The sequence below is a fragment of the Fukomys damarensis genome, unplaced genomic scaffold, assembly GCF_012274545.1.
Source record: "Fukomys damarensis isolate Sample0158 unplaced genomic scaffold, DMR_v1.0_HiC HiC_scaffold_24, whole genome shotgun sequence".
NCBI classification, from domain to species: Eukaryota; Metazoa; Chordata; class Mammalia; order Rodentia; family Bathyergidae; genus Fukomys; species Fukomys damarensis.
In genome coordinates, this window is record NW_022900936.1 from 4,509,205 (window position 1) to 4,523,608 (window position 14,404).

Below are 14,404 nucleotides of genomic sequence, written 5' to 3' on the forward strand. Positions count from 1 at the left end.
ACCGTCAGAGGCCTCGCTGGGCGGCGTGGACTCAAAGCTTGTCCTGGACAGGTGACCTGGGGTCCGATCCCCTCGGGCCTGGGCAGCCGCAGCTCCCGGTCAGCCCTGGGTCCGGGAGGGAGACCGTGGCCACCGCGCCCGAGCTGCTGCTCCGTGACACGCACTCTGCACCCCTTTGTTATAAGGCAGCGTGGGGGTGGGGACAGTCCCTGCACCCCGCACATATGGCTGCCAGGCTGAGCGCTGCTGCTGCGGGGTCAGGCGTACGAGCAGCACTTCATCGGAGCTGGGCCACCTTGGCGATGGCCCCATCGGGACGTCCCCGACCCTGAGTCTAGGGGTGTCTGTCCTGGCAGCTCCAGGGAAACGCAGGCTCTTGGCTGGGCCCTGGGGAGTCTGCAAGCTCTCTGGCATCTCCTCAGGGCAGAGTGTGTCTAGGGGACTCCCCAGTGGACAGGGTGAGTGGTCACTGTGGGTGAGGGGACTGCTGAGGACAGGCCACAGCTGCAGCACTGTCCAGGCACAGGGGGAGGTTTCCAGTGTCAGAGTCAGGAGGGCGCATGGCAGGGGTGAAAGGCGAAGCCCACAGGTCTGTTCTCCGGGGACCTGGGCCCATCCAGTCCTCTCTCCCTGGGGCATCAGAGCCGGGGGTCCGAGTGTGTTCACTCGGGGTGGGGGACCAGCTCCCGTCTCCCCAGCCCCAACCCTGCTCACTGGAGGAAACCAGGCCTCTCTTCCCTCACTTAGCACACACTTGTGCAGCAGCTGCTCTGTGCAAGGCTGCCCTAGCTTCTAGCACACACATGACAGGGGCAAGGAGGGCCCTGCCTGTGGGAGCGACAGGGGCACAAGAGGTCCAGACACAGGTGGGAGGAGTAGCAAGTGCTGCTGGGAGGAGGGACAGGTACCGATAGAGACAGGGGGAAGGGCTGCAGGGGAAGCTGGGCATAGGGATGCTGGGGTAGCAGAGCAAGGGGCAGACGGCTCACACACAGATCAGCATGTGCAAAGGCCCTGAGGTCTCTCCTGCTCACAGAGTGACCAGAGCAGTTCTGAGTGCTGTAACGTAACATGCACTTCCCTGCTTCTTCCCCTCCCTGAGACCCCCCTCCTCAGGCTGCTCCAGTCTCAGGGTGGGCAGGGTCACAAGGGCAGGGCCCAGCCCTGTCCGCTCCAAATGCAGTGCCTCCTCAGTGAGCCCGAGGCCTCAAGTGTGGCTGGAGCCTCCTCTGGTGGGATTTTCTCCCCTCTGGGAACTGGGTCTCCCGCACACAGGACCCAAGCTGTCCCCAGCTATCCTCGCCTTGGGCCTGGAGCTGTGGAAGTTGGGTTGGGGTGAGGACAGCATTGCCTCTGATTCAGTGTGTGCCTAAGCTCCAGGGTTGCTGTGGGCTGTGGGGTTGGGGACTTGGGGACAGCTGGGCCTCCTCCTCTGCTCCAGTTGAGTGAGTTGAGTTTGCCCCGCTGTGGTGTGGAGCGGGGTCAGGCTCTGTTTTCCTGGGTCCTCTCTGTCTCTGGGATCAGAGACTGGAAGCCTCTGAAGGTCTGCATGCGAGCCCCCACTTAGCCCAGCCTGGTCGCAGCAGGGTCGGTGCAGCCCTGTGATCCGGGAGAGGGAGGACGGAGATCCTGCCTAGGCAGTGTCCCCTGGGCCTGGGGCGGGGCAGAATACCCACGCTGCTCCTCTCCACCGAGGGGGAAACCCAGGCTCAGCCCCGGCCCCGGGTGGCTGCCTTCACCCGATCAGGCCGGTGAGTGTGGCATCAGCCAGGGAGCCTCCCTCACTGTGCCCAGGAAAAGCCTTTCTTCCTGACCCGAGGGCCCATTGCGAGGAGATCCTGGCAGCTTTGCATTTGCAGGGATTTCATTTCCGTTTTTCCAGCATTTAAGCAATTCTTTCCATTACACAGCGTGTCAGGATGAAGGCAGGATGAGGAGTGTTTTCCTGAAGCATTTACCATCTCCATTGGGAAGCCCCGGACTCCGGTTCTTTATAAAGCACCTTGGTCAGCTGCTCCCTGAGCAGCTCCACCCGGAGTGGCTGGCACTGACCTGGAGGCTTCCTCGGCTTCCAGCCCAGACCCTCTGTCTGTGCCCCAGGCTGGACGCTGGGGCCCTGCAACTTGAGAAGCAGTGGTTCCTGCTCTCCCTCTGACTCAGAGGGCGCCGCCCTGAGCCCAGGGCGTGCACCCCACGGTCACCCTGCTGTGTGAGCTGCTGACCCTTCTGTGAAGGGGCGTGAGGCCTGGCACAGGCTGCGTCCCCCTGTGCCTGGCCGATGGGAAGGTCTTACGCACTGACCCTTGTCCACACGCACGGAGCACGCTGTTCCTGGCGGAAGGTATGCAGTTCTGGCAGACCTGGGCAGGGGCTCCCGTGTGGGGCCAGGAGCCGGGCTGAGGGCGGAGCCTGCCTGGGTCGGGTCCAGTCCCACGCGCTCGGACAGGGACCTCCCTGGGGTGCGGGTCGGGGAGAGCAGGCCCGCAGTGGACTCGGATGTGAACACAAGGTGTCCGGGTGGCCGGCATCGCCCGTGTGTGTTGCTGTCGGCTTAGGCCCCATGGCTTCCCTGCGGACCCAGCTCCCGGGCCCTCCATTCCTGGCTGTCAGCAGACGTGTGTGCCCATGTGCGAGGTAGATTCATCCGTACCCGCGTGCATCTGACGTGTACTGACAGATATCTGTATGTCTAATTGGCTTAGGGACTGGCGGTCTAAGTTCTGCTTCCTACGTAGTCTTTGTTTTTAGATGTATTTGTATCAGCGCCCGAGTCCTGAGCTTCAAGGCGGAACCTCCCTAGACACCCATAGCTCTGGCCCTGACCGTCTCTCCTGCCCGCGCTCTCCCCAGCCCAGTCCACCCTCCCTCCGGGTGCGATCTGCCTCCTGTTCTTGTTCTGGATGCTCCTTGGTACTGGGATTGCACCCCTTCCTGCGTGCAGACAAGTGCTCTACCCCGAACTGTGTCCCCAGCGCGTTTTCTGAGACTCCTTGCAGCAGGGAAAGGCGCCAAGCAGCTTCTGAGTCGGGCAGGTTTTGCTGAACGGTGATCTCCAGTTCCGTCCATTTTCCCACAGGTGCCACAATTTGTGACTTTGTTGTGTTTCTTGTGGTACTGGGATTGAACATACTAGGCATTCAAAACTTTTATTTTATTTTGAGGCAGGATCTTGCCAAATGCTGCAGTTGCTCAGCTTGCGCGTGTATTTGGAACCCTCCTGCCTCAGCCTCCCAAAGTGCTGGGATTAAAAGTGTGAACACCACACGTGGCTATTTCCTTCTTCTTTAGAGCTAAATAAGACTCTATTGCATACTGTCTTTATTGGTCCCTCTTAATGGACACCTCCGCTAATTGTACCTTCTGGCTCTTGTGGTTGTGCTGCAGCAAGCACAGGCAGGCTGCATCCCTGCCCTGCGCTGATGTCTGCTCTGTGAGTGTGGGGGGCACAGTGAGGTCAGGTGGGGCATTAGGCTTAGCTTCTGAAGCTCCTGGTCCTGATTTCCACAGGAGCTGTGGTGTTGACCTTCCTCTGCACAGGGTAGAAGGGCTCTTCCTCACGTGCACACCCTCGCTTTTCTTTCTAGACCTAGAGATGAGACACACTGGGTCATGCTCACTGTTCTGTCACGGCGTGGATTTCCGTGTAGGTTTGCGTTGAGCTCTGAATGAGCCCCTCCCAACTGCAGGGCTGGGGACTCCCGGTCAGGTGATGGCAGAAGGGCGGGGCCCTCAGCAGGGCCTTGGCCAGGAGGCTCCTAACCGCCCCCTCACGCTTCCCAGCCTTCCCGCTGGGTTTCCCTTCCTCTGGAGGTGCTTGGTCTTTGGCGCTTTGTCTCAGCAGCACAGTGACAGTGACGACCAGCGGCCAGGCAACAGGAGACAGAAGTGCAGGGAGACCACAGTCGTCTTTCAGGAGCACCAGCACACTGAAAGATTTGTGAGAAACAGCAATGCAGTGAGGCAGAAAGGACAGGGACGAGCAGGAGGGACAGTGTCCTGGGTGCCCTTGGACTCCAGGTGGCTCCGGGCAGCCTCTGGCCTGGCCTGCGTGTGGCACTTGTCTTCTCTGTGCTGGGCGGAGCCTCTGGGACAGGCAGCAGGTGCACTGCAGCCTGGAGCCCCGCCCCGCTCCTCCTGTGGCCTCTGCAGGCCACGCCTGACTGGTCTCCCATCGCCACCACCTGGGGTCCATGGAGATCAGAGCTCTCTGCCCCAGAGACGCAGGGACGCATGTGAAGTGCACGCTCGCTCTGAGATGCGTGGGACATTCTTGGCTGTGGTCCCTACCGCCCAACTCTGCAGCTTCCTCCCTCCTCCAGGAACTGTGGCCGCCGCCTCCTGACACCTCCCCTAGTCTGCTTCCCGCACCCCTGAGGCTATGACTCTTCCATTGAGCACAATGGTGTCACAGCATAAACAACGTGGAACGGAACCCAGGGTGCCCCACTGGCCTCCTCGCCCTCCTCTTCGCTGTGGGACTTACTCGGGGCCACACACAGGGTCCCACAGCGGGCGGTCTCCTCCTTGCTGCCCCCTTCCAGCCCCGCCTCTTCTTGGTGGAGGCTCCCGCGGCTTTGCTGGGAGCTGGAATCCCTGGCTTCAGGCCCCAGCAAGGAGTAGATGGCAGGGAGGCCTTTCCACCTCTTTCCGCCTCCTCCTGCTCTGGCCTTGTGGATGAGCGTCAAAGGGGGGCGACCTGCAGGGCATGGGGAGCCAGAGCATCTGGTTGGCGAGCTCCATGTGCCTCGTGCAGCCTGGCCCTCGAGTGTGTGGCTGCTGTTCAATTTTCTTCACCTGGGGGCTTCCTGAGGATCTCAATCCCTGCGGGATGGTTGAGTTTGGCTGGCCTGGGACGGCTCCGGCAGAGGTCTGGGGGTGCCCACTCTCCTGGTAGGGCCACTGGTACCTTGCGATGGTCTCAACGGTGTGCCTCTGCCCAGGCTCCAGGGTGCGCAGCTGGCCAAGGAGGCTTCATGCGTCCCCGGAGAGGGGACTGGAAGGCTGCACTTTCCCTCTAGGATCTGCGCACAATGGAGCGAGCCTGTGAGTGCACTGCAGAGGACATCTCCGGACCCCAGCCGCTCCCCGCTGGCCCTCAGAGCTTTGCTGAGGACTGCGGCACAGTAGAGCAGGCGACACGGCAGGACAGCCCGTGCCCTCCTGAGGTCCTGGCACCCGGCCCTCATTCGCTCGCTTCTGCGTTGCCCTTGGCATCCAGGAGGATGTTTCCAGGCCGCGGGTCCCTCGCGGTGGCAGTGGTGGCCGCTGTGCACGGCCGGTAGGAAGAGTTTTCCAGGCTTCTGCGGAAGGCAGCGGCCTCAGGACTAAGTGCACCGACTGTGTGCTCCACGAGTGAGGAGGGGGCCCCCAAGCAGCCAAGGTCACCCACTTTGACCCTACCCCCGGCATCAAGCAGGACTCGCATAATTCCCTTCTGGTGACGGTGAACCACTGTGCAAGATGTCTCCCTGAGGAGCCTCGGGCCTTCAGGATGCAGTGTCACAGCCAACCCCACCTGCGCGTTCCTTCAGCAGACAGACCCGATGCGCTGTTCAGTCCCTTGAAGCCGCTGGGTCCTGCGGGGTGACTCGAGCCCACAGCGTGTCCCCCGAGACACAGTGAAGGGGGCTTGTCTTGCGTCTCCTGCGGGACTTTTACAGCCGCTACACTTCCGGTAAGGGGACGCCGGGCCAGGGTCACCTGGGAAGATTCTCCCTCTGCGACAATGACTGGTGGGAGAAAGGAGAGAGAACAGCAGGGCCGGGGAAGGGCCCCGGGGCATCTGGACGGCCCCTCTCCTACAGATGTCTGCGTCCCTGCGTCCTCAGTCCCCACGCCGCTCAGACGCCAGGATCCTCCGCGCTCGCAGCTCTCTGGCCGCCAGCTCAGCTGCACGGACCCCGCTGGAACCGCTCTCAGCGACACCGGGATCTGCACGACGCTGCTCCTGTGCCGCGTCTCCCAGCCGACTCCTCCTGCCCATCTGGACCTGCTCCCCATGACCAACAACCCCCTTCCCTCTCTCTACCCGGGTCCACCCTTACGTTAGATTGGTCCGTGGACAGTGGGATGACAGAACATGAAGAATCCAGCAGGCCGCACAGCTGTATCAGCCACCTACTCAGGTGTGCTCCTGACAGCCCTGTCCTCCAGCCCAAGGGAGCATTGGTTTCTGCGTCCACAGATGTCTGTGGGGCGGCAGGCAGCACTACAGGCTGGGAACGCAGGTGGTGATCGAGTCCCCTTGCCCCTGACCTTGTCACAGGTGTAGGCTATGTTTGCGGTCGTTCTATGGTTTGCTCAGTCTGGAGGAAGTTTTCTGGCTATTTCCACAGGGGCCACCCCTTCCCCTGGGGCTGGCAGGGGACACGGTAGCCTTGGTAACATGTGGATTGCAGGTGGGAATGGCAGGCGTGGGCTCTTCCACCCCCTTCTTCCCTGACTGCCCATCCTTCTCAGGCAGGGGATGTTTGGAGAGTGAAGGGGCGTCTCACTGAGCCTCCTGTGTGGCACAAGAACCAAGCTGGAAGGATGTGAGGGGGACGGGAAAGGCATAACCCCCAGATTCATAGCGTCCACGTCGATGGCACTGCCTGGACCCCAGGGTGCCTGGTGCTTAGCAGTCTTCTATGTCGCCATCAATCGTTCCGTCTCAGAGTCTCGTATCCCATGAGGGTTGCAGCCCACCGGACACATGGACTTCCAAATCCACAAGGACAGGGCGAATGTTCCACCCCACGGCTCAGCCCTGATTGCCCAGGGTGTTGTCCGGCCTGGGCCTCTGTCTTGTTTCCGTTTTAGTAGGTGACTGATGATACTTTGTACTTCTGCAGAAAGGGAAGGCCGAGTGCTGCATCTTTGCGGCATGACTCGCTGCTGAAGATGTGCAGAGGAGAACACAGGCGATGGGAGGAACCCCGTTATCACGCTGCCCAAGAGGTCGCACAGCTCTAGATGTCTAGGGTAGAGCCCTCGTATTTTTTTCCCTGCAATATTTCAGGAGCACAGCACAGGAGTATGTCACAGAGCTTGCCCTGCATCTGCCTGGGCCCTGTGCTTGCTGCCCATGCCAAAGTTGCCGACCATGGTGCTTCCTCTAGCACTTGCAGAGTGTCCTCCAGCTCACTGGTCTCTGTGATGCCCTTGTTGGTCATGAGGCCCCCGTGATCTTTCACCAGGCCTCCTGTCCTGCAGGCGGCTGCCTCCAGGATGCAGTGCAGTAGTTGTCCCCCTCTGGCACGCTCCAGCACTGGATGCACTACAACAGGTGTTCTGAGCACTTGATATAGCTTGACCACATTTGGATGGCTCAGAGCCTTCATTACAGAAATATGTTCAGCTGAGATTCAGGAATCCTATCTAATTTCCATACGTCTTTGCTGTGACCCATGCTAACTGGCGACAACTCTCTGGTGCCCAATGTGGGGCCTCTCGAGCCTTGCTGCAAGGAGTTACCTGGGCTGTACTGAATGCTCACAGGGTTGGACACCGTGAACATGAGGCCCTAGTAGGATCTTCAGTCTTATGGCTGCTCTGCCAGTTCCTTGTTTCTCTTCTAACCCCTCTGATTCCCTGGGTTCTACTGTACCTGTAAAGCTGTCTGACATATATATCTTTTTAGTCCTGTCCTTGGTGAATCCAGACGTTCAAATCATGAACAGAAAAGTACGGTGATAAAACAGAGATAGAAGAAGATTCTGTTTCTAGAAATTTAACACAAAGTCCTGAAAGAGAGCCTTTAAGCACAGATTGCTGGATTGGTCTCAAGGATGTGTTGGGGTCATTGTTTGATCCTCCAGGCCACCTCACCATCCATCTAGAAACACCTCCCTGATCTTCAGCCACTGCTCAAATTCTTCCCCTTAACACCCAGGTGCTTCCCATTAATTGGGACACTTCCTGGTGCTGGATTTTGATGAATGGAAATAACCACAGGTGAGATTTCCTAGAAGGACTTGGTCCACTTTTCCTCTTGTACTGTTTACTAAGGTTATCGGTTTCCTTTGTGCACCCTCCAACACTTCTTTTCAGAGATCATTTGGCTTTATAATTTTTAGTCTGCTTCTCCTTTAGCTCCAACCGTTCTGTAAGTTTTGATCTGAATCCATAGCGGCATTTGCCTCATGTAAAGATAATACCTTTTCTCTAGATTTTCTGCCTTTTTTATCCATTCAGCCATAAGCTGCAACTGCTCTTCTAATTCAGCAGAACACACTGGTATTTTCTCTGCCTGAAATCCTTTAAAACCAGCTCTTTCTGTGGAAACTCCAACTGCATTCTTCTTGGGGACCAAGCTTTTTCTGGAATAAACACAAATCATTTAGAATCCATTCATTTTGAATTTGATATTTTTTCTGTCCTCAAATGATGTTCATGTTGCCATTCTCAAATTGATGAACTTTTTTTTTCACCATATAGCTCTTATTTCAGTTGCTTGATGATACTGTCTGCTTTCCTTCATTGTTTTGATAGCTGATCTTTTATCAGGTTCACATGGTTTATAACTTCTTGCTTCTGTTTATCTGATTTTTCGAACTCATCCACCAGCATTTCCTTTGCATTGATACTGATTCAGTTCTTGATCCTTCACATTCAAGTTCAGCCTCCCGTCATGTAATTCTGAATCCAAATTCACACCTCTCACAGCTGTACTTTTAATTAATTCACATTCAGTGCACAGTTTTATTGCCAATCATCTGAGGTTTCTTTTGCTGATTTCAGATGCAAATCATGAATCAGCAGAGTGTATCTCTGCTGGAAGTCACAATGTCACCAGGTGACCACAGTTAACACCCCCAGCTCATGGTCAGCACCGCTACCAGTTGTCACCATCCAGTGCCAGCTTGTGCTGGACACCATAGGTTGACTCTGTCAGGTGTTGGGTCACTGCTGTTGGTCTTTGTTAGCTGCTGTTCTTCGTTGGCTGCTGCTCTCTGGAGTTCTTCAGTGTTAATGGAACTCTTCACTCTCTCTGCCTACCTTACTCTACTCAGGATAGAAGCCCTAAGTAGACTGATAGGACTTTTAGAGCCCACACTAGCCAAGAAATAAATCACGAGCAGGTTTACAGGACACCAAAGCAAGTCCATAACAGGGCTTGTGCCGCAGCACGGGGGTCTAGTCCACAGGAGGGACCCTCCTAGACTAAAACTCAAGGAGTGCCTGGAAAGTGCTACTGATGTAGTAGGTTGCAGGGCTGTTTCAGTGAGGGTGAGAGCTGAAACTGGAAGACCCGCTGTGAATGCTGGGTAAGCAGATCAGCGGCCCAGGTCCCTCCATTCCTGATCCGAGGTACTCCCAGGTGCCCTCTCTTCCCAAAGAAGCAACAGTATCCACTGCGGTGGCTAGAGGGGGAAGTGGCCCCACACGGCCTGGCTGAGGGGAGGACAGTGAAGCAAACTGTCCCGGTCCACTGGGGTGCATGTGGGAGCAAGTGGCAGGGCAGACAGCTGTCAGCCAAGCCACACCTCCCATAGCCAGCCGGGGCAAAGGAGGGAGACGGACGCTTCTCCTCCATCCCAATTTTGAGTGACACTGAAGTTCTTCCTTTTCTTGACACAAAAATGACTTCTCTGTTTTAAGACTTGGACACACATTCAAAGTTTCATATTTTCTTCGGCAAGATGGTTCTCCTCCAGAAATGCCAACGCAGTGTGCAGATGAGGAGAAATATCCCGTCTGGCTCCAAATACTCAGTCTCATTATTTCATCTTCAGCCTCAGCGTTCATTGGGGTCTGAACCTTTCTTCTTCAGAGAAACTCTGTGGAAGAATTCTTGCCTTTTCTGCCACAGAAGCACTTTGCTTCACACCATAAGCCTGCGGTTCCAATTCCTTTCACACTGATGAATTCTTGGACTCTTTTCCAATGCCTGCATCTCCTTCTCTCCGTAAGATGTCTCTGTCATTCTGTGCAGATTTTTTTAAGTGTCTTTTTTAGCCTCAGCTTCTTGTAGACTCCAGTTTTTCAGTTTGCAGAACCTGACTAATTTCTGTATCTCACATATTCTAGAGTTATCAGTTATTCTAACTCCTGAGTGGCCGTGTCATTATATCTTCAGTGCATTCTCTATATTTGCTTAATTCCCTTCCGTGCTGATGACTCTATCTCTGCCATTTTCTTTGGTGTGGACTCCGTAATGCTGACATTTGCTGCCGCTGTTTGTGGATTTCTTGGATTTGGCTCTGTTTAAATTCCTTAATAATATTTTACAGTGTGTGTATTTTATGTTAGTGTTCCCTGTCCCTCGTTCTGTTGCAGCTGACTGTGATAACTTGTAGATTGCTGCTCTATTTGAAGCTCTGATGAATCATACTTTTCTTCTAGATCGGTACAAAATTGTTAACGTCTTATTCTCTAATTACACTCTCTGGGTGGCTTCCGTCTCTTTTCTTCCAAACTGAGATAAATCGCGCTGATACCAGAGCCGTCTTCCCTCACCTTTGCCCATGCAGGAATTGGTCGTGTTCCCCATGATATACAGGGAGGGTATCCAGAGGATCTCCTATGGCAGCACCCACTTGAGCACTTTGGGGCTCAGTCCTGTGCCCACTCGCTGCTCCCTGTCTCCCCCCCCCCGGTGGCCAGCCTGATGCCCTCCACTGGCCTCCACCTCTGCTGCCTCCAGAGCAAGCCGATCCATTCTGGCCTGGGGTCTGGGCCTTCTGGGCTGGGTCCAGTCCTTCTTTCTCTGAGCACTGACCTCCTTGGAGTGTGGGTCAGGGAGACAAGATATTCAGTGAATTCAGGAGACAGATGTGGCTGAACATAAGGTGTTCAGGTTGCCTATTTACTAAATCTTAGATTTAAGTGGGGTATTTTCATAGATATCCATAACATACTGTAATCCTGTCTGCTCCCCACTTACTCTCCTTTCCACACAATATTTCCAGAGCACAGAGTAGGGGACTGTCATAGAGCTTGGCCAGCTTCTGCCCAGGCCCTGCATTTGCTGTCTACATCAAAGTCACTGGCCGTGGTGTTTCCTCCAGCACCCACAGGGCACTCTCCATTTCCATCTCTGGCTTTTGCAGGAGTGCATGGTCCACACGGCCCTGCTCCAGGCCTCCTCTTCCTGAAGGTGACTGCCTCCGGGATGCCAGCGGTAGCTTCCCCCACGTCGTACTCCATCACCTCATGCACTGCATCAGGTGCTCTGAGCTCTTGGAAAAGCTCGATCATATTTTGGTGATGCGGAACCTTCATTGCAAAGCATTCTCAACAGGAACATCCTGCCTCCTCGTGCCTCCTACCTGATCTCCACACGTCTTTTCTGTGACCCATGCACGGCATCTCTCTGGGGCCCAATGTGGAGCCTCTCTAGCCTTGCTGTAGGAGTCTCCCAGACCCCATAATGCACTAACTGCTCACAGTATTGTATGCCCTGAACAAGTGAAACCCCAGAGGGACCCTCAATCTTACAGCCACTCTCCCAGTCCCTTTTTGTCTTCCCTGGCTCTTTTGTTTGATTGCCTGGGACTGCAGAGTCATTTAACGAATCCAGAATAACCGAAAATTGGCAGTCCTGTTGGCCATCTTGATTGGTTATTGGTTTCTTTATGCTTGGTTTTAATTTTATTTTATACTAGCTGTATTATTTTCTAGAGAAACCCTTTTTGCCCTTAATTCTCCACGTAGTTCCCAGGGATGGCAAGAATAATTTGAAATAGGGTCAGTTCCAGGTCCCCCTTCACTTCCTTCGTGATACTTTCTCCCCACCGCTTGCCTGACGTCCACAAAGGTAGATGTGTGATTGCAACTATCACTGTCTTTTGTCTCCTTTCTTTTCTCTTATTCTGTGTCTCCTTGCTCTAATTTTGTGGAGACTTTAATTTGGGGGAAGCTTGCTTTAATTTTGTGAGGTTAACTAGCAAGCAAAGGAATCCCGGAACAGACGAGCCAGGGTGTAGAGAAAACCTTAAGGGTTTACATGAGCACATTTGAAAGGACTAATTCAATCTCAGTGCTCCTGCAGGAAATTCCGGCCAGTGTCTCTGAAAGTGCACACAGATTTAATGGGTTGTCTATGTATTTTATATGTTCTCTACTCTGTTGCTCTGGCGGTTAATCTCTTGTTTGTGATGTCTGACTTGGTAAAGCCCACAATGTGGAGACCCGCGACAATAATTCCATCGAGCACGTGAGTGAAGATTCCCGAAGGGAAACTGGCCCTGAGTTCCTAGGAGTGACTTTAGCCCTGGGACCTGAGGCTGCTTCGTTTTTTGTCACTTTTTGAGTTTGTGATTTTCTTTTTTTCTATGCACATAAAATTCTTAGATTGTTGTTACAGGGTTAAAGATAGATACTTTTAGTCCTCTGGGTTCTTTCTCCATTGTTTTTAATGGAAATACTGGTTCAGACTAAATATAAGGGGAAGGAATTTCCCCTGGGGACCCCTCAGGCCTGGGGGACTCCTAGGGAACCTCCTGCCACAGCCGCTCAAGCAGCTACCTGGCCATGCCCCCTCGGTTTCCGCCAGGGCTGGGGCATCCTCCAGCTCTCTCCGGGGTTCTGTGTGCCCCCTCCCCACTTCCCTTTCTCCCTCATTACTTTTCTTAGGGAAAACAAAACTGCTTGTGTTACAAGGCAGAATGGACCCAACCAGATGAACTTTGCCCTGTGCGTTCCAGAAACGTGAGCCTCTGGAGAGCGAGGAAGGGCACGGGCCTTGTTCCCAGCCTCTCCTGTGCAGGGCTCGGTTTTGGAAGGATGCTCCTTTTGATTTTCCTTTACTTTCATTCTTCTTCTCCTTTATTTCCTTAAAATCTAGTGAAGCATCTCAGCCTTTCTCTAAGATAAAAGAATACTCACTGAGGTGTGGTGGTACACGTCTGCAATCCCAGCACCCTAGGAGCTCGAGGCGGAAGATTTGAGAGCTGGAGTCCAGTCCGGCAACTCAGCGAGAGCCTGTCTCAAAAAATAACAAAAATGGGAGGGTAGGGGGTGGCTCACTGTAAGGCTCTGGGGTTGCACCCCCGGGATACACAACGAGTAATTCACCTCCATTCGAACTTTTCTAAGGACTCTTTCAAAGTAACAGATGTCAAACTGTTAAAGCCAGGTGAGGTCGCACAAGCCTGGGACCCCAGCACTCTGAGAGGCAGTGAGGCAGGAGGGCTATGAGTTCGTGACTGGTGATTTAGCAAGATCCCTCCCCAAAAGGAAAAGTAAGGGAAGGGCAGGGAGGGCGCTCAGTGGGAAGGCCCTTGGTTCCATCCCCAGTTCTACCAACAACTACTACAACAACAAAATGTTAAGGAAAAAAAAAACCTAGTAAATCGAATAAGATGTAAAAAAGTTATAGGGCTACTTTTTATAAGAAAAGTTAAAGGAGAGAGAATTATTTACAATACAAGAGGATTTTCTGTCGTAAGATTTTTGTCCTAAATTACTGGAATACTTCAAAATAAGGAAGAAAAAAGACAACAGAAACTAAGGATGTAAAAATTATAATGTGTCTGGGCAGGTTGCAGAGAATAATAATTTGTATGCATGGTAAAGGTGACTACAACTGCAATTTTATTTTAAAGGGGTTTTCTAAGGTAAAACTTCAGTGCAACAACAAAAAACCAAAATCCAAGGCTCTATGTTAATACACCAAGGGTGGTTAAAACACTGATCTCTGTTTGATAACATGTGCACAGTATTAAGCCGGGCATGGTGGCACACGCCTGTAATCCCAGCACTCAGGAGGCTGAGGCAGGAGGATTGACACAAGTTCAAGGCCAGTGTGGGTTACAGAGTGAGTCCAAGGCCTGCCTGGACTCCATTTTGAGTCTCTGTCTCGAAAAACTCAAAGAATCAAACACACAAAGTACAGTACTGGCTTAGAAAATAAGGGTTTTCTGTTTGTCAGAATTTTGATCACGTAAGGAACTAGGTCTCGGTAGAGCCAGAGATTTTTAAGGTGTTTGCTGTAAAGTCTTTTAAGTCATCACTTTATGACACTGGTTAACAAATGACTCTTCTTCCGGGTCATTGTGAACCTGGCACCGTGTATATGTGACAAACAATGTGTATTCATCTGCAGACTAAATATGCTGTGTGTCTAAGCTTTGTCCAAATGTTATACAAAAGTTTGTAATATTAAAGGTGCATCAGTCGGGCACGGGCAACGTCCTGAATGTGTGTTGTCGTCTGTACAATATCAACATCCCTTAGCTGTGCACTTGAAGTGTGCTACGGTCAGAAAGGCTCAGCCTCTGCGCTGTCTGGCCTCAGCACCACAGGGCGGAAGCAGCCCCACGATTTGGCCAGGTGTTGCCTCTGAAACCTGGCCCACATCTGTTGGCTGTCATTGTACTGATGAGCTGCACTTGCACCTCAGGCAACGAGGCACCTGAGGTCCTCAGCACTGTTTGCGAAGTGTGGAAGAGCTCTGCAGCCACCCTTTGGTTTTGGCCAG

The 14,404-nt window shown here is 53.6% G+C and overlaps 1 long non-coding RNA gene across 2 annotated transcripts in view; it reads left to right on the top strand.

Moving 5' to 3' along the window:
• The window catches only part of LOC104870766, a 17,229-nt gene extending 3,078 nt beyond the window's left edge, over positions 1–14,151 (top strand). The window contains exons 4-5 of one of the 2 annotated variants that reach the window (XR_782606.1): positions 1,911–3,076; positions 3,166–14,151. This is a non-coding gene — a long non-coding RNA (uncharacterized LOC104870766). The other variant, XR_782605.1, reaches the window with a different exon arrangement.
• The last annotated feature ends 253 nt before the right edge of the window (positions 14,152–14,404 follow it).